Raw genomic sequence first — 19,668 nt, 5'->3', positions numbered from 1 at the left:
AGACCCAATCATCGAAATTGCTACCACAAGAAAACTGATGAATTTTACCAATCTCTGACGATGGCAAAAGAGGAGAGCCTGGTTATCTGTCATCGCCTGAATTATGGGTCTGCATACAAAGAGGAACGCTGTGCCTTATGAGGTATCGTTAGCAGAGGAGTAACCCAAAGACCCCCTTATCGAAGGATACACTTTCGCAGCCCTATGATAGAAAAAACAGTACCGCTTCTCTAGGATCGAAGAAAGTGCACAATGTAATATATAATCTCACATGCCCAAAGGAGATGTGTAAATCACACAGCAAAAAACTACATCGGTCTCACAACAGCGACCCTTTGGAGGTATATTCTGACCCATAAAAACTAAAGAGCCATCCATCAAAATTGTATAGATACCCATGACAGGATGCCATCCATACATGAATATGCGAGCAAATGGGGACCAGGCAGCACGACTGCATATACCGGACACACTGGGCGCATCAAGGGAAACGAGAGCTCCCAGCAAAGCCTAAGTAACATCCCTTCGTAAGTCCCTGAGGCCCTGCCCAACATGAGCCAAGGACCGTAAGTTAAAAAATGCGCGTAAAAGTTTGAGAGAATTATAGACTATTTTATGTAAATCATTATATATTTGCAATTCTGCACGTCATACGTAAAGTTTGGACCCCAAAATATAGTTCATCTTGCAATTCTACGACCACTCATTACTCAAGTCTCAAGTTCACTGCTGGACTTTCCCTCCGCACGAAGGAACAAAAAGGTTGTATGGCCAGATTTTACGTTAGTAGTAGCATTGAAAATGCCGCAAAATGCGAATATAGCTGTCAAGTCAAAACAATAAATGGAAGAAAGAAGTCTTCATATTTTTCACCAGAAACTGATGCATGAGAATCGGGGAAAAAACGAAGATTCATGCAAAAAACTGATTGGTGCCTCCGAAGCAAATTTTTCATTGAATCTTCCTGCTGTATGGAAAAGCACTTTTACTTAGTAAAGATAAGGAAAAGCACTTTTACTTAGTAAAGATAAGGAAAAGCACTTTTACTTAGTAAAGATATGGAAAAGCACTTTTACTTAGTAAAGATGACTCATTACAATTAATACTGTAACCAAAATCTCGATGGTGGACAAAAAATCCAGAATTTCTTACTAAGTAGTTGCAACGAAGAACCATCTAGTAATACAAAGACAATGTGGAAAAATTGAATTTCGAAACTTAATTTTTTGACCTTGTGTGTGTGTGTGCTGTGTGTGTGTGTGTGTGTGTGTGTGTGTGTGTGTGTGTGTGTGTGTGTGTGTGTGTGTTGTTATATATATAGAATTCTGCTGAGAAGAAAGGCTCGAGCGGCCGACCCCATAATAAGATGCGATTAAAGTTGTACGAAGATTATACAGTGTGTATGTGTATATATATATGTATATGTGTGTGCATGTATGTGAGTGTATGCTCTTGTGTGTGTAGGGATAAACATACATATAAAGGCCAGTCTTGTAATTTCCGAAACTAGCACTTATCAATATACTGAAAAATTTAGCACTAATTTTCCTTTAGTATAGTTTAGCGCACGGTGGAATGAGCGTTTAGCTCTCTCTCAATTTTGCTTTTATTTTGTCAGTATTGGAAATAAAGGCGCTTTAACGACTTTTTTTTTTTTTTAGTTGTGCCTTTGAATTCCACAACTTTATAAGAGAGTTAGACGGGTAAATTAATTTGTATCCCAGCCGGCTCCAGTCCCCTAAGATTGTTCAAAAACCTCTAATGAGCTAAATGAATACTATAACATAACTGTCTTTACCTGTAATAAGTCTCCCGTTTGGATAATCATGCGAAGTTTGTTTAGCACTGGCGGAAAGACTTATTATCCTCGTAACTGACGTGATCATTTTCCCGACATTTCTAGTTCCTCGTTGGCTGAGTCGGTAGAGTTCTCGGCTAGCACTCTGCTAGGCCCGAGTTCGAGTCTCCGGCCGGCGAATGAAGAATTACAGGAATTTATTTCTCGGTATAATGTGGTTCGGATTCCACAATGAGCTGTAGGTCCCGTTGCTAGGTAACCAATTGGTTCTTAGCCACGTAAAATAAGTCTAATCCTTCGGGCCAGCCCTAGGGAGCTGTTAATCAGCTCAGAGGTCTGGTTAAACAAGGTATACTTTTTCTTTTTCCTGACATTTTTGCCCAAAAAGCCCTCAGGCTATCGACAGAATGCTTAATGATCTTGTGGAGTTTGCTGACGAACATCCACCTTGCCTACTCGGTTTGCATCAAAATGCAATGTATTGTAAGACGCGTCATGACGGATGAACTGGAGTTCAGTTGTGCTTAAGAAATTCCACCATTACGTTAACTTGCTTGATGGATGGGCTTTGTATCTGTTATCGATTTAAATAAACAAGAGAATAGTACATTTATTTTTTGTAATAAAAATATTTGCTGTCAGTGCTTTAATGTAATTGTGAAAAGAGCTCTATAGCCTATGAGCGTTTAAAAGTAAGAAAGAATTGTTCATCGCTTAATATTCAGTAACTAAGGATATTAATTTATCCATCTATTATTCTTTGCTTAAGGAAAAAAAGAAAGAAACTAAAAGGGCTTTTCATATATAACTTCATTTTCTTCCACGACGCCAAACCCTACTTTGTCCTGTTGAATGCCATCCATATTTCATAATTATATTCCCCAGTAATCGTAAGTCTTTCGTAGCTTATGGCCCTTGATCCTTATGACGTTCCCCCACAAATCCTTCGCGCGGCTCTTGTATCTCACTTTGCATGTAAAAGGTCTCATCACACTTCATTACTTCTCCGAGAGATTCAGTTCTCTCATGATCATGCAAAGCGCGCGTTTCCTTTGTCTGCCACCGGCGAGCCGCCTGCGCCTCGGGGTAATTTCCGCTTGGCCAATTCTTGCTTTTGTTATTGTTGCAGACTGACGGACTAAAAAATGGGGAGGTGGCTACGAAGGCTTAACCAAGTCTGCTTATGCTCAGATGCAGCTTTCTCCGTTTCAGTTTTTGTTTTGCATTTACTTCTATGTAAGATAACTGCTGAATTTTCTTGGTTTGGTATTTACATTGCCCGTTCGTTTTAGATTTGTATATATTTATTCCTATAGATAGACTTGTATTTGTTTTAATTAGATATTTCTGTATTTTTCTGTATTTGTGCTTGCTTCTCTGTCAACAAAGTAAATTTGGTACGTGTTGATTCAGTGGTTTCATACTTCACTTTTTACTGGTCTCCTGTATGACCTCATCAGGATTATCACTGATCAACTCTTTTGTCTAATCTTTTGCTTCTTGGTGTTTTCCCCGCTTGATTTAGCAGGCCGGTTATTTAATTTTTTTTGCAAGGGAGAGCATTGCGTTGCAAATACACGAGGTTTTGACCAAGGCTAATTATCTGTGGGCAGGTTGTTTGAGCCGGCTTGCATATTCCTTGATAGGTGCTGTCATAAAATATTGATAAATCTTCATACAGCATACTTTATCAGATGGAACAAAATTCCCAGTTCAACTCTTCCGTCAACCAACATCACACAATAAGCCGTAAATCTTAGGCTTGCTTTTGAAACCCATCCGAAGAACTTATGGAACTCTGACTCTCCTAAGCGTCTCATTGACCGTTAATTTCGAACGTTATTACTATCTCGCCAGTCCCTCATAATCCAAGATCCCTCCCGAGTCGTGAGCAGTTTCACTCAGTTAATCCTGCAGTGTTTGTGAAGCGCAGAGGTCATCAGTTTTAATTCATGTTCCTTTCGACCTTTGTTTCAAGGAAGTCTATTTCGGGAGGGAGGGTCATGTCAGAATACGGAAGGGATCTAGGCTCCTCCCTCGTAACCTTCATGAATGTCAAAAATAGCTCGTTCAGAATCAGAAAATAGGCCATTAGGGAATTTTTTCTTTTATACTGAGGACATTTCTCTGCATGCTTCCGTCTGTTTCTCATTATAGGCATAAATATTAATTTGTCTAACTTCTTCCAGTCTCGCATTAAGCCTACAACTGAAATCCCGGTCAATATGAAATAGTTTTAGGGTTATGGTCTAAGATATGAATTACTTGTCAAAAGGCCAGAGGAAAGGCGCTATAGTTTTTCGAACATCATTTGTCATTAGCAGTTTCTGAAACTCCCAGATCGTTTTCCAAAAGTAAATTCCTCAAGAATTGTGAAGATTGTTTGCATGACGACAGGTTAACTCCAGCAATATAAAGTTATGAGAGTACACAAACTTCGCCTGTGATAAGCTTCTGGCAATTGGTTGCCTGATTAATCATCTGTGAGCAAGTGATGACTGGTTGGCTAACTTATAATTTTTCTGAAAATTCCCCTGCATGACAATCAGCCAGTCAGACAAATGTTTACAGAAACTTGGCTTTCCTTTTTGCTTGTGAAATTTGAGTATCACTGAATTATTTTCAGTGTCTTCATGATAATAGACTTAAAGTGACGTAAGTCTTATATATAAACTTTTCGTGTTGAAAAGCTTATTCTGGATATCGCCTTTACAAGAGCGATGAAATTTTTTTTTTTTTTTTTTTTTTTTTGTATCTGAAAACACGCTACCCTTGATGTCATTTAACTCTTATGATCTGATGGGCTGCATGTGGAAGAAGGCATACACAGAAAGTGAGATATGTAGAGACACGACAAAATGTGACAGAAAGATCATCATAGGTGAAATGATGGATCGTAGGGTTTTCAGGTGACAAGGTCTCCTAGAGGGAAAGGAGAGAATAGGATGGTTAAGATAATTTGGGGGTCTGAAGAGGAAGGACGTTCATATTTGAGAAGTACAGAGTCGCATGCAAGATAGGGATAAATGGCGCATTGGGGTGTTTGAAGTCTGGTCGACGTACTTTTGATATATATATATATATATATATATATATATATATATATATATATATATATATATATATATATATATATATATATATATATATATATATATATAATCAAAAATACGTCGACCACCGGAGATGATAAATGTCACACATTTTTATTGACATGTTGCGAACATTGTTTCTTATGAAATATGCATTGTATGCGCCGTATTTCTGTATTTAATGATTATTTCATTCACCTATGTATTTACTGCATTAATTTCATTTGTATACCTGCAAATTATTTATCTATTCTACTTGTTTAAACTTCAGATAGTTTAATATTATTTGTCTATTGATACTTTCTTTCATATATCTGTTAATTAGATGTAAGTTTTATCTTATTATTTTATCCTCGTCTATTTTAAAAGTTTCCCTTTTTCGAGTGCTCTTCCTCCAGCATCTAAGATTCTTCTAGCTTATAATATGACGACCATCTTCATAATTTTTCTTGTTTAATACCTCCTCACCTCATTTCCTACAAGTTTGTAACGTGGTTGTGGACATTAAAATTGGCCACTTCCCAACTTTGTACAATTTGATTACATTCTGTAATGGATATGCTGTATCAGTTTCAAACTTTCCAGATTAACGAAAGTTTTGTGCTAAGGGAGCGTAAAACTAAAATATGATAACCCAGAGAGAATTTCCATGATTTTCCCAAGAAAGTGAGAATCATTATGTCCTCCTCCTTCTTGAAGATTGGGAGTTAGCTGTATGCGGGTTCCCTGGGCATTGTCATGTGGAAGGAGACGGGACGGGTCATTCCATGCCCTCTTGCAGCCGAAGGAAGAGTATAACATTCGGGAAGGAAAAGGTCGACGTGACCACAAACAATCGAAAGATTCTCCTCTTTAAAAAGAGAGGCTATTAGAATCAGAGCAAATGGTAACAGATTTAGAATGCAAGTCATATCTTGCAAATGAGTCTGGTATAAATGTGTATATACATACATTATGGTAAAAATATATATATACATACATTATATATATATATATATATATATATATATATATATATATATATATAGATAGATAGATAATGTATGTATATACACATTTATACCAGACTCATTTGCAAGATATGACTTGCCTATTTTGCTTATTCTCATAGCCTCTCTTTTTAAAGAGGTGAATCTTTCAAATGCTTGTGGTCACGTCGAACCTTTCGACCTTTTTCGACCTTTTCCTTCCCGAATGTTATTTTCTTCCTTCGGCTGCAAGAGGTCATGGAATGGCCCGTCCCGTCTCCTTCCACATGACAATACCCAGGAAACCAGCATACAGCAAACTTTCAATCTTCAAGGAGGAGGACAATGATTCTCACTTCCTTGGGAAACTCGTGGAAATTCTCTCTGGGTTATCATATTTTACTTTTATGCTCCCTCAGCACAAAACTTTCGCTAATCTGAAACTGATACAGCATACCCATTACAGAACGTAATCAAATTATACAAAGTTGGGAAGTGGCCAATTTTAATGTCCACAACCACGTTACGAAACTTGTAGGAAATGAGGTGAGGTGGTATTAAACAAGAAAAATTATGTATATACACACACTAGCTGACCAACCCACCAGTGTTTGCCCAGGAATATACTCTGACTGTCGATCATTTTACCTTGGAAAGGAAGAAACACGTGTGGTTTTTATTAACATGTTTATTTAAAGCAAAATGAATTCAAGACAGAATTATTAATTACAGGAAAGAAAATCATTTTCAATAACAGTACACATACTTTGTATGACAAAATAACTCAAAGGAGATGTTTTCCTGCAAGTCTTAAACCAATAGAGAGTAGTTTGGCATTACCGGGGACATCTTGGGGATGAAATGTTGCAGCTAAGGGACAGAATAACTGTACTATAAAAAGTAACCCAGACTATTTCAGACCTATTGCAAGTTTTTAAAAACAGGAATGGCCAACCTGTTGTTTACTAACTTTGGCCGAGTCACAATGATTTTTGTTTTCCCTCCAGATGCCAGAATGTAGAGATTTTTTGGAGTGCCAGGCCTGGAGCAGGCTATGTAAAGCTAGCCATGTTAGAAGCATGGCTCTCGCAAGTTGATGCCTACCACCTTGAGCGATTGTCCTTATGCTTTGTTGATGGCCATCGCAAAAGCGAGCCCGACTGAAAATTGGATCCTCTTGAAGTGAATGAGAGATTGTCCACAATTATCGGGATTCGTGGGAGGAAAATGCCTTCTCTTCTTCTACATCCAGTTAGAATGGTTGCCTAAATCAGATTGGGAAGAAGGTTCTTGATGATCAGACTTGTCCTGTTGCACAACTTGGGACTATACAGGTTTCAAAGCAGGATTGGTGCACAGACTTTCAGGTTGAGGACATGAGGCAGATACCTAGATAGCTCCAAGGAGTTCAGGAATTCCGTTGGGTACTTAACGACTTCATTCGGATCCACGAATGCGTTCATGGAGCAGTAGGAGCATCCACTGGAAAGCAAAATTCACTGGATCTGCAAGTTGTTCTTCACACACTCACTTTTTGGGGGCCAGAGTTGCTCTTTCCTGAAGCCAGTCATGCTTGTGGTAGTTTCTGTAGATGTTGGGAAACAGCTGCCACCAATTCTTGTTGGGTGCTGACCAGGGTGCAAAAGTTCTCTGGGGACACGATATGTCCCATCTGGGCATCAACAGGGGCCTTCCCATTTCCCAAGGTGAGAAGCTGCTCAGAAAACAATCCACCCAGAGGATTGCTAGACAACTGCACCCTCATGTTTGTGGTCAGCTTGAACGTTTGGACTCCTCTCCACGGGTAAGACATCTTAAGGCAGGCATTAATTTCATCAGCACAGGTGCTCTGGACAATCACTGGCAAGATTTGGCGAAAGTCCCCAGTCAAAAGAACAGTGACACCTCCCATGATGGAATTCTCGCTTCTCAGGTCCAGCAACGTCAAGTCCAAAGCCTCGAAACCTCATTTGTTGGCCATGGTGCATTTGTCCCAAACGATGAAGCTGCACTGCTGAAGAACTTTGGCATTGCCCATTCCTTGGAAATGTCACAGACAGGAGCCTCCGAGCAGAGAGCGGAATTTCAAAGCAGAGTGGCCAGTGCGACCTCCATCCAGAAGCATGGCCACAGTTCCAAAGGAAGCCACAGCCAGAGCAATCTTTTCCTTCTGACAAACTTTGGCCACGAGCTTAATGTGGAACGTTTTCTAGTTCCGCCAGGAGCATCCAGGAAGATCAGGCTGCCTGTTTGGCCATCAACATGGTTCAGAATGGTGCCGTAGGCTCTCCGATGGTCAACATCAGCAGGGGTTCCTTTTCCGCAACAAACTGGGCAAGGTCATCAGGCCTGTAGCTGGTCTCTCAAAGAACCTCTTGGCACAGCTGGTCGGTGTTTGGATCATCTAGAAGGGAAAGCAGGCCATAGGTCTTAAGAATTTTCCCCCAACATCGCCCCCTACATACTCTCCAACTCTCACAAAATCTACCAGAAGTCGATGGTCGGGGTAGGATTATGCGTCCTCTCTTGGTGCAGAACATCTTCACTCATCAACATCCTGTACTTTTCCCAGAACTGAAGGAGGTTGGACATATTCCTCGGCAGCTTTGGCCAGGGTGATGTCCCAATGCTGGTCTCTCTCCAACAAACCTCGCCTTTCACAGGCCTCCCTGAAAGTTTCGCTGGTTTGACCATCCACCATTTTCAGACTTGTGAATGACAATGTGTCAAAGCATTCGTAAGTAGAAACATTCAATGATGGAAGGATGGACCATGTAGACACGTCCCAAGGCATCAGTGGATTTGATTCATGGGTAGCCTTCGACGTCCTTGCCTTGTTTTCGCCTCCTGAACTTTTTGCTGCCAGAATCCCAGGGGAATTACTTGGCCACATCAGGGTAAAGTAGCATCTTTGCAAAGGGGTCTTCCTGACACAGCTCAAAGAAGGCCATCAAGGTGTTCTTTGGTGGGACCTGCATTTGCTCCAGTTGGAACCCATCCAGCCTGAAGGAGACTCTAACCGTTTTCCAAGTGAGCACTGAGCTTCAGCACGGTTGGGTACCTGTCATGGATCTGGGAGCTCAAGATACTCCAGACAGCTTCAATGCTGCAGATGTACCTGCTGAGTTGGAAGGCCTGCACTTTGTCCTGAATGGGCTGGTCTATATCTCGAACAAGATTTGGTAACTTCCTTGTTGATGTACTTGCAGATACTTGATAGACTTTACTAAACTGCATCACTCGACGTTTATGTGGGCTTGGAACATCTTTGAGAGGAGCGGGTTGTATGGCAAAACCCATCTGTTGTCCACCTTGAACTGCTGGTGCTCTTTGCCGTGAACCCGCCAGCTCCTGGTTTTCACATTCGGTAGAAGGGGTAGCTGTCTTCCCCTGTTTCCGTTTCACTGATGAGTTCCTTCAGAAACTTCTTTGAACAATTCAATGGGAACAGTAAGTTTTGGTTGAGGTTGCTACAGGGACTGTGGATCATGTTCTTGGTGAGGACAGCATGGAGTAGGGGATCTTTGTGTGGAACTGGAATTTCTGCGCTGTGGAGCAAGAGATCTTCTTGTGGAACCAGAATTTCTGCACCGATCACTTTGTCAATGTTGATGGACTGGATCTTCTGCTGGAGCCAGAACAACGTGAGCATGGGGAAGGCCACAGTTTTGCCACTCGATGGTTTACATCCAGCAATGGGTTTCTCTGAAGGTGTGTGACTTGGTGATAACACTAACCATCTTGGCCAGTTTCTGTTTGAAGCTTGTGGCAGTGGGAAGGCAACTGCCAAGGAAACAGCTGCTCCTGAATTTCCAGCCAGTTCGAGTTGCATGAGAAGGTAATGAAGAGGTCTGGACATCCTCACTAAGTCATGGCATCTTGGGTGTACTCTCGTGCATGTGCCTGGAACTTCCAATGACACTAAAGGGCACAGGATGACCCTTTTTTCCAACTCCCTTGGATTGATGCTGCTGGCAATGGCATCTTGCAGGTGGATGACTAAATGTATTGAAGCCTCTCACTCTCAGTTTTGATATATATGTCCATGACAAACTGTGAAACAGCACCCTGCACTCAAAAAGGTTGTTCTCTTCCCCTTCTCACAACATAATTCTGTAGGCATAATAGTCTTGTGACGACACTTTCTTTCCTTCACTGGTTGCCAGATTGGTTTGAGGAATGTTGAAGCAGTAGGCATCCTCGCCTTGCCTGAAGATCAGAGGACACTACAGGGAGTCATAGGACCTCTGGTTGTTGGCCACCCTCTGAACTGTCTGGTTTCTCTTATGAAAGATGTTGTGGGGCTCGAAGTTATTGCCGACCATCACCATGGCCACTTCATTGATTCATTGAAGGTGGAGACATTGAAACTTCTTTCGGGTTTCTTGTCCAGCCTAATCCTGATCTTGTGGTTCTCTGGGGGGAGCATAAGCTCTGGAGCTGTTTTGAAGATGGCAACACAGGTGTGGTGCCTGTGAAAGAACGCCTAAAGGTCTATAACAATGCCTTCCTTTAGGCCTGATATCTTGCTCGGTCTCATTACGCCTCCACAGTTGCATCGCCCATGAAGTAGGTCTGAAGAAACTTGGGGTAAGCTTCTGGTATAGGAATTTTGAAGGTGGGCATGTAGCCTGTCTCGCAAATATCCTTTGCACGAACGACATCATTTGGAAGCAAGAGTTGTATTTTCAGATGTTTTCAAGGTAATGTTGAGAAGTGGTATCTCCTGACATGAGTGAAAGACACCTTTCCATTGCTGTAGCAGAGTCCCGGAGCCTCTTCTTTCCACTTGAGTGCATTGCAATGGGGACAAACATCCAACTTTCCAATGGACACGTGAGGGTGCTTGTGATAATTGGCATCCAGTCTATAATCGAATGCTGCTTTTTTCCATTCCGAGATAAAAGGAGTTCTGACTCACGAAACTGTCGCCCTCACCTGTCAGAGCCTGGCACCCCCTGTTCCGGTGCTTCTGCTGATCTGGATGCAGCTACTCTCATCCTCAGATCTACCAGTCTGGCCTCCCTCTGTTTCAGTACTTCCTCTGCTGTGGATGCAACAGCTCTTGTCCTCTGGACTTCCAGTCTGGCCTCCCTCTATTCTGATGTTCGCTTCATTCCTTTTGGCTCCTGAAGTCTTTGGCCCAATGGAAGGGCATTTCTTTGGTGGCATATTTTCTGAAAAATAATTCGATCATTGTTATTTCAAGGTTTAAATATAATTTAATTTTTTGCATTTAAATGTGTAGGTATTTTCTAAAAGACAATGCCTTCACAATTAACTTTGGTGCAAATATTTTTAGGGTAAAAATCAGAAAAATCTTTATTAAAATTGTAAGTATAAATGTTGCATGCAATCGTATGCAACTGAATATGCAAATGGCCGCATTTTAACTTAGGCCAGCACCCTAGCTCAGGGGTAAGTTCTTAGGCTCTTACCTAAACCCTTCCATTTCGTGTAAAACCATGAAAATAACTATTGAAATTGTACATATAGATGTTGCATGCAATCCTATGCAACTGAATATGCAAATGGCCTAAGAAAATGGCCGCATTTGAACTGACCCCTAAGCTAAGGTGCTGGCCTCCTACCTGAACTCTTACATTTTGTGTAAAAGCATGAAAAAAACTAGATGCCTCCTCATTTCACTTCATCTAAGATTTGGCACCTTCAAATACAAATATTGCTTGCAATTCTATGCAACTGAATATGAAAATTACATTTAATATGACCACCTCCATACTTACATAACCTAGGGTGGTAGCCTAAGGTTCTGGACAGCCTACCTAAACTCTCTTCCATTTTGTGCAAAACATTGAAAATAACTACTGAAATTGCATATATAGACATTAGAAGCAAGCCTATACAATTGAATATGGAAAGGGTCTAAGAAAATTACCACATTTGAACTTACCCCAAAGCTAGGCTGCTGGCCTTATGTCCTAGGCTCTTATCTAAACTTTTCCATTTCGTATAAACCATGAAAATAACTACTGAAATTGCTTATATAGACATTACAAGCAACCCTATACAATTGAATATGGAAAGGGCTTAAGAAAATTACCACATTTGAACTTGCCCCAAAAGCTAGGCTGTTGGCCTAAGGTCCTAGGCTCTTATCTAAACTTTTCCATTTCAAATTATATATAGACACTGTATGCAAACCTATGCAATTGCATATGAACAAAATGGAAAAGTTTAGGTAAGAGCCTAGGACTTTAGGCTAACACCCTAGCTTGAACTTACCCGTAAGCTAGGGTGTTAGCATAAGGTCCTAGGCTCTTACACTTTTCCATTTTGTTTAAAACCACGAAAATGTCTACTTCAATTGTATCTATAGTGGTTGCATTCAATCCTATGCAACTGAATATGCAAATAGCCTCATTTGAACTTACCCCTAAGCTGGCCTAAGATCCTAAGCTCTTACCTAAACTCTTCCATTTCATGTAAAACCACGAAAATAACTAAACACCTTCACATTTTTCTTTATCCAAGATTTGGTGCCTTCAAATACAGATATTGCATGCAATTAAATGCAACTGAATAAGAAAACTGCACTGAATATGACAACCTTAATACTTACCTAACCTAGGGTGATAGCCTAAGGTTCATGTCAGCTTATGAAAAGTTTTCATTTTGTGTAATATGAAAATAACTACTGAAATTGCATATATAGACGTTGCATGCAATCCTATGCAATTGAATACACAAATGGCCTCATTTGAACTTACCCTACGTGTAAAACCATGAAAACTATACCTTCATATTTCATTTTATCTAAGATTTGGCAACTTCAAATACTCATATTGCATGCAATCCTATGCAAGTGAATATTAAAATTGCATTTAATATGACCACCGTCATACTTAACTAACCTAGGGTGGTAGCCTAAGATTCATGACAACCTACCTTAACTCTAATTTTGAAGGTAAAAATAAGAAAATCCTTATCAAAATCGCAAATATAAATGTTGCATGCAATACTATGCAATTTAATATGCAAATGACCTACGAACTGGCCGCATACGAACTTAAACCTAAGCTAAAGGTGCTGGCCTAAGGTCCTAGGCTCTTACCCACACTTTTCCATTTCGTGTAAAACCATGCAAATAATTAAATACCTTCACATTTCACTTTAAGATTTGGCACCTTCAAATACAGATATTCCATGCAATTCAATGCAATTGCATATGAAAATTGCATTTAATATGACGACCTTAGTACTTACCTAACCTAGGTAAAAAGGTTCATGACAGCCGGTAATTTTTCGAAAGACTCCAGCCAGCCATTTTGAAAGACTCCAGCTAGCCTCTTTGCATGAAGAAATGACAGGGCAATAAAAGAACCTAAAAACACCAACCTAACGCACCCTAGGGGTGGTTACCGGTTACAGTTTTGCCGTATTAGCTATGGAAGGGGTTGCGGGGCTGGTTATTGTCTTACCGTATAAGTCGTAATTTGATTAATTTTTTCCTCTGTTATTAAGCATTTGCGAAGGTTATGTATTGAGAAGAAATTTTTTGTTTTGATGTGTTTTGCCCAAGAAAAATATAAATTATAATGTGGGAGGTGGCTGGAGTCTTCCGAAAAATAACCATGACAACCGACCTAAACTCTTTTCCATTTTATGTAAAACCATGAAAATAACTATTGAAATTGCATACATACTGTAGATATTTCATGCAATCCTATGCAACTGAATGTTCAAATTGCTTCATTTGAACTTACCCCTAAGTAGGGTGCTGGCCTGGACTCCCTCTGTTCCAGTTCTTCTGCTGATCTGGATGCAGTGAGCCTTAAACCTCTAGCTTCCAGTCTGGGCCCCTCTGTTTTGGTTCTTCTGCTGTTCAGGATGCAGCTTCTCTTGTCCTCTGGACTTCGTCTGGCCTCTGTTCCAGTCCTTCAGGTGGATTCAACTACTCTCGTCCTCAGATCTACCAGTCTGGGCCCCCCCCCAACTCTGTTCCGGTACTTCCGCTGCTCTGGATGCAGCAACTCTTGTCCTCTGGACTTCCAGTCTGGATTCCCTCTGATCTGATGTTTCTGCTGCCCTGTATGCTGCATTCCTTTGGCTCTTGAAGTCTCTGGACCAACGGAAGGCCGTTTCTTTGGTGGCATATTTTCTGAAAAATAATTGTATCTTTGTTATTTTAAGGTTTACAAATAATTGCAAAGGTATTTTCTAAAAGACAATGCCTTTATGATTAACTTTACCTAAAATTTGGCGCCTTCAAATATTTTCAAGGTAAAAATAAGAAACTTATTTAGTAAAATCACAAGTATAAATGATGATGCAATCCTATGCAATTGAATATGCAAATGGTCTAAGAAAATTACCGCATTTGAACATACCCCTAAGTTAGGGTGATGGCCTAAGGGCTTAGGCCCCTACCTAAACCCTTCCATTTCATGTAAAACCATGAAAATAAATACTGAAACTGCGCATATTGGTGTTGCATGCAATCCTATGCAAATGTCTAAGAAAATGACTAGGGGTCGATTCAAATACATAGATGTTGCATGCAATCCTATGCAGATAGCCTAAGAAAATGACTGTATTTGAAATTACCCCTAAGCTAGGGTGCTGGCCTAAGGTCCTAGGCTCTTACCTAAACTCTTACATTTCGTGTAAAAGCATGAAATAACTAAATGCCTTCACACTTCACTTTTTTATCTAAGATCTGGCCCCTGCAAATACAGATACTGCATGCAGTTCAATGCAACTGAATATGAAAATTGCATTTAATATGACGACCTTAGGCTAATAATACTTACCGAACCTAGGGTGGTAGCCTAAGGTTCACGTCAGCCTACCTTAACTTTTCCATTTTGTGTAAAACCATGAAAATACCTACTGAAATTGCATATATATAACGTTGCGTGCAATCTTATGCAATTGAATATGCAAATGGCCTAATTTGAACTTACCCCTACGCTAGGGTGCTGGCCTAAGGTCCTGGGCTCTAACCAAAACTCTTCCATTTCGTGAAAACCATGAAAAAACTAAATACCTTCACATTTCACTTTATGATTTGACGTCTTCAAATACAAACATTGCATGCAATTGAATACCGCCTTCCTACCTGACTCTATTTTAGGAGCTAAAACTAAAAAAAAAAAAAAAAAAAAAAAAAAAAAAATTGTAAATATTTATGGCCACGTGTCAACCCTAAACCTAAACACGAGAGCCATGAGGTCTCATTTTCAATGCCTCCATATTTAACTTTATCTAAGATTTGACGCTTTCAAATACAGGTACCTTATCTTGCCTTTACCTCTGTGGATGCAGGAAACTGATTTTAGGGTTTGCAGGAGGAGGGTGGATGTGTCGGCTAAGCGGCTTCCATGTCTGACAGACTGACACTTGGAGGTGTTCCAGTAATGCTTTAGTTAGCAAAAACGAACCCTTAATCCTTATATTCCCTGACATTATTAATGAACTAATAATAATTATTTACAAATACTAATAATTATTTATATTATTATTGACATCTAATAATGAAAATAACGCCGTTAAGTAAGGCAGTTTATTTTCTAAATTTATTTTCTCTAGGCTTTGCTGCATAATGAAAATAACGTCTCCATTCCCTACGTTCCTACTATTAATAAGTAATTACCTAATCAATTTTAAGTCATTTACATACAATAATAACTAATCCTTACCCCAATAACGTCGAATAAACAGTATTTCAAAATTTTTAAAAAGTTTTTAGATGTACTAATCTGGTTTATGGCTTCCATAGACTATAGGGACTGTTGGAGGTGTTCCAGGAAAATCGAGTTCTTACATCCTCTTTATAACTCTGTCTGTCACGGGGGTACGGGTTAATTGTCGTCTCTTGTCCCTAAGAAAATGGTTGAAGTTTTTCTATAATAGAAATGTATTATATCTCAATGGAAGTAATATTTTTTTACCCATAGAAATTGTGTTTTCTGGAGTGTGTATATGTATAAATATGTGTGTGTGTGTGTAAGAAAAATTCTGCTATTCTATTATTTGGGAAATGTTTTTACGAATTTTGGCTTTTGGACATGAATTAAGTTAAAGGATTAACGATTTGATCTCCGTCACAGCCCTGTCATTGTTCTGAGGTTTTGCAGGGATGCATTTGATATCCTGGTTTCGTCTCACATTATGCTCTGTGGACCTACAATGATTGAAAAGTTTTTGTAAAAATTATTCTTGGATCAAACGAAAGATCTATAACTTCCATAACATATAGAAAAACTGAATGCCTGGAATATGCTTACAGGAGTAGTTATATATTTATCTGATGATTTTGCTATTTAAAAATTAGATACTGTGGACTGAATTTTTCTGTTTTAATGAAGTAATAAATTAGTTGTTGTTTCTTTTTTCCCTGGCGAATGAATACTCTTCCCATTTTTGTATCTTTATGACTCTACACAGTGCCCTTAGTTATCCTTTCCTCCCTGAATGAACTCGAGATTTTCATAGATTTGTTGCTTTCCGGTTCCTAATACTTAAATATTTTAAGCAACCAAATATATTTGTCCAAGCACGTTGGCCCCTTGCGTGACGCCAGAGCCAAACGCAAGAACCAAATTCCTTTGGCCTTGACTGCTTTGGACCGTCTATAATCAAGTAAGAAACAAGTAAAAAAAAATTGCGCCAAAGTTTCTTTGGCGCAATGGAGTTTTCTGTACAGCGTATAATGCTGTATGAAATTCTCAGTCATAGCCCTTGAAACTCTCAGCCGCGGCCCGTGAAACTTTCAGGCACGGGGGGTGGCCTGTGCTGTTGGCACCCATAGCAGTGCCAGATGCACGATCATGGCTAAACTTTAACCTTAGATAAAATTAAAACTACTGAGGCTAAAGGGCTGCAATTTGGTATGTTTGATGATCAGAGGGTGGATGATCAATATACCAATTCGCAGCCCTCTAGCCTCGGTAGTTTTTAAGATCTGAGGGCGGGCAGGAGAAAGTGGGGACGGACAGACAAAGCCATCTCAGAAGTTTTCTTTTACACAAAACTAAAAGCTTACTCCCTTACGTTTACTTCATCCTGTAAAAGCATCAGCTGGAAGCTGAGGTCACTTGCGGTGAAATTGTAGTAATTGTCTCAATGGAAAGACTTATTTTGATGGGGTCCAGAGACAACTGAATTTAGTAAATTTTCATAGTAACGGTACAGTTAAAGACATATCTTTGCTAACTGAATCCAACAATTAATTGTGAATTAATACCTGGAGAGCACAGTGTCGATATATAAGGGCAAGCAAAATGACAGATCTCAAGGTCCATTTTACTATTTTCAATGGAAAAAATGAAAATATAAAGTTTTACTGACCTTTTCATTTTTTTTTTCTTTCAGATGAGCTTTGGCAACCCTCCGGAAAAAAGGAGCTTTGAAGAAAAAACCCGCTAACTCAGCACCGAATTATTAATTTTTTTGGTTGTGCAAGAGAGAATAAAAAAGTTATCCCTCTTTACAGTCAAACTGAATGTATCCATATAAGACTATTACCGGACCTATGGTTTTGTGTCCGGACATCCTACCGAGGTGCATAGAAGAAAAAATGAAGGAGCAGAATAAGATAATGATGACAACGATGTGTCCTTTTGTTTTCTTGTTTCTTAATCATGCCCCTGCCAATGGACTCCCCTCCTACCTTTTGTAAAGCATGTGTCTATTTTTACACCAGTCCCCGACCCCGAACCCCGTGGCTTTTCGTTTCAGATACGGTAGTATTATGTCATATGCATGGTGCTAAATCTTTAGCAGAGTTGCTATCATAATTCATAGGCTAGACTGATGATTTTTTTTTCTTTTTTTGAGATAGAGACAGTAACTCGTGAAATCAGTCTTAAAGTGTTGAAATATCCTTCGGATTTCATATGTTCACCAAAATAAAAAAATAATGTCTTCTAATTCTAATCTAAGTGTTTACTTTGAATGTATACAAGAAAAACCAAAGACTGGAACGAGGAAGTATAGAGGTTTTAGCAAGCTAGCTGAGAAAAGTCGAAATTGTTCGAGATATTTTCTGCTGCTTAATTGGCACAAACGTTGTAGGAAGTAAGAGAGAAAAGTGCAGAAAGTTGAAAACAAAAATGGAAAAATTACTGCCATTTAACGTCGTTGGTTCTGCGTTTAGATTTGGCCTGCCTTTAGTAAGGCCGAAGGAAAAATGAAAAGTCAGTCGGGTGTGGAAACACCGACGAACGAACAGCACCAAAAGCGGAGAGAACAGAAGAAGCGCAGACAATTAGCGTTTTAGCACTGTGTATTGTTATATCTGTGGAACGTAAAGATTAGTATCATTGTTTATCTGTTTAATATACAGCAATATTTATATAACATTGTTTTATAATCATGCAAAATAAAAGTTGCCATGAGTCCTCAGTGTTTTATTTGTAAAAGTGTTTCACCTCGACGTCCCCGTTAACCCATAGGTGATGTTCTTTTATCCTTAGTATTAATGACATTATCAAAATCAATTTCAGCAGTAGACCAAGTTGTAAGGAAATATAAATACAATAATTTGAATAACATTTTTGAAACAGTAATGAATATGCATTGTAAACTGATAAATCCATAAGCTTTAGCTAAAAGATATTTCAGCCAATGCGATCTTTAGACACATTGAAGGGATCTTTGTTTTTGTCTAGATCTATGGACAGGTTTGCGTGAACGCCGAGGATCAAAGCGTAGCACCAGTCGAAACATTGCTTCGTCCCTTGTTCAGACTAAACCACTATGAACCCTAAGTGGGGCTTGACGTTTGTGAAATCCAAATGGAAAGTGGACTGAGCAGACATTCATTTTTTCTAGGGAGCCGGTTTGTGCTCATTGACCGGAAGCCAAAGTACAGTACTGTATCTCATTTCTCTAGTTACAAGAGCTCGACATTTTAGTTCGTGAAGCTTTAGTTCATTTTGGCGGATCTGAAAAATCTGATCATCAACAGACTTGGTAAATCACAAGCGTGTGGAGAGTCACGATATTTCAAGAGTGGCAACGTATTATTAATACAACTGTAAGGTTATGAAGAAAGCTATGACTGCTGGTAGAGTGACTGGACAAAAGTGTCTACTAAGGTGAGTGAGAGTCTTTTCCTCTTATTTTAGACAATGCCAGCAGTGTTTAAGAATGTTCAAATTTTAGTCATTTCCATGGCTGCGATATAACTATGAATTTGGTTGATACTGTGTCGAGTTAGTGTTAATGAATATCATTTGTAATGGGTATAATCCGTTGTTGTACATATCGCCGTTTCAGAAAACGTAAAGAGCAATAAGCAAGATCACACTTTTTTTTTCCTTTTTGATTACTCGATTTTATTACCCAAATTATTCTGTCGTCCTTTTTAATCATTTGTTTCAACATATTAGGTAAATGAACCATTTTAGAATGATAGGCTCTGAAGGTCTGTACAAATTCAGATTCGAAAAGTATTATTTTGCAGCTGCAGGATATTCTAGTTATTTTTGTTCCCATTGCAAGGAGGGTATCCCTGTTTATTTACGGTATAATATATCTGAAACTCGTAGACTATCAAATTTGCAAGGAATCTTGATGGAAGGTCATATAAAGCACTTTCGGTGCTTTGCAAATAGGACTACAGATTGTCGTTTATTATTTTGTTCAACAGACCAAGTAAATAATGAAGAAAAACTAGGTAATAAAGATTTGCTAGAATGAATAGGACAGCTACGGAAATGAAGCAGACGAAAAAAGTATTGCTGCAACAATCAGTCTATTTATGGTGGATGAGAAGGACGTGAGGTCTGAAAGCATTTGGAACCTAAGAGAAGTCGCGTGAAGAACGGATGCTTCTGCGCTG

The 19,668-nt window shown here is 39.3% G+C and overlaps 1 protein-coding gene and 1 long non-coding RNA gene across 9 annotated transcripts in view; one reads left to right on the top strand and one right to left on the bottom strand.

Moving 5' to 3' along the window:
- The window catches only part of LOC136852508 (tyrosine-protein kinase RYK-like), a 666,481-nt gene extending 648,258 nt beyond the window's left edge, over positions 1–18,223 (top strand). For all 8 annotated transcript variants that reach the window (XM_067127187.1, XM_067127189.1, XM_067127186.1 and 5 more), the window contains one exon: positions 17,196–18,223. The gene's annotated coding sequence lies outside the window, so the exon portion shown is untranslated. The remainder of the gene's footprint in view (positions 1–17,195) is intronic.
- On the bottom strand, positions 13,867–15,234 carry LOC136852509 (uncharacterized). The gene is made up of 2 exons (XR_010857171.1): positions 15,133–15,234; positions 13,867–13,980 (listed from the first exon to the last, which is right to left on the bottom strand). It is a non-coding gene; the product is annotated as an uncharacterized lncRNA (long non-coding RNA).
- Positions 18,224–19,668: the final 1,445 nt, after the last annotated feature.

The sequence above is a fragment of the Macrobrachium rosenbergii genome, chromosome 25 (assembly GCF_040412425.1).
Source record: "Macrobrachium rosenbergii isolate ZJJX-2024 chromosome 25, ASM4041242v1, whole genome shotgun sequence".
In the NCBI taxonomy this organism is placed as follows: Eukaryota; Metazoa; Arthropoda; class Malacostraca; order Decapoda; family Palaemonidae; genus Macrobrachium; species Macrobrachium rosenbergii.
The sequence above is the reverse complement of the archived record's forward strand: the minus strand, read 5'-3'. Positions and strand labels throughout refer to the sequence as shown.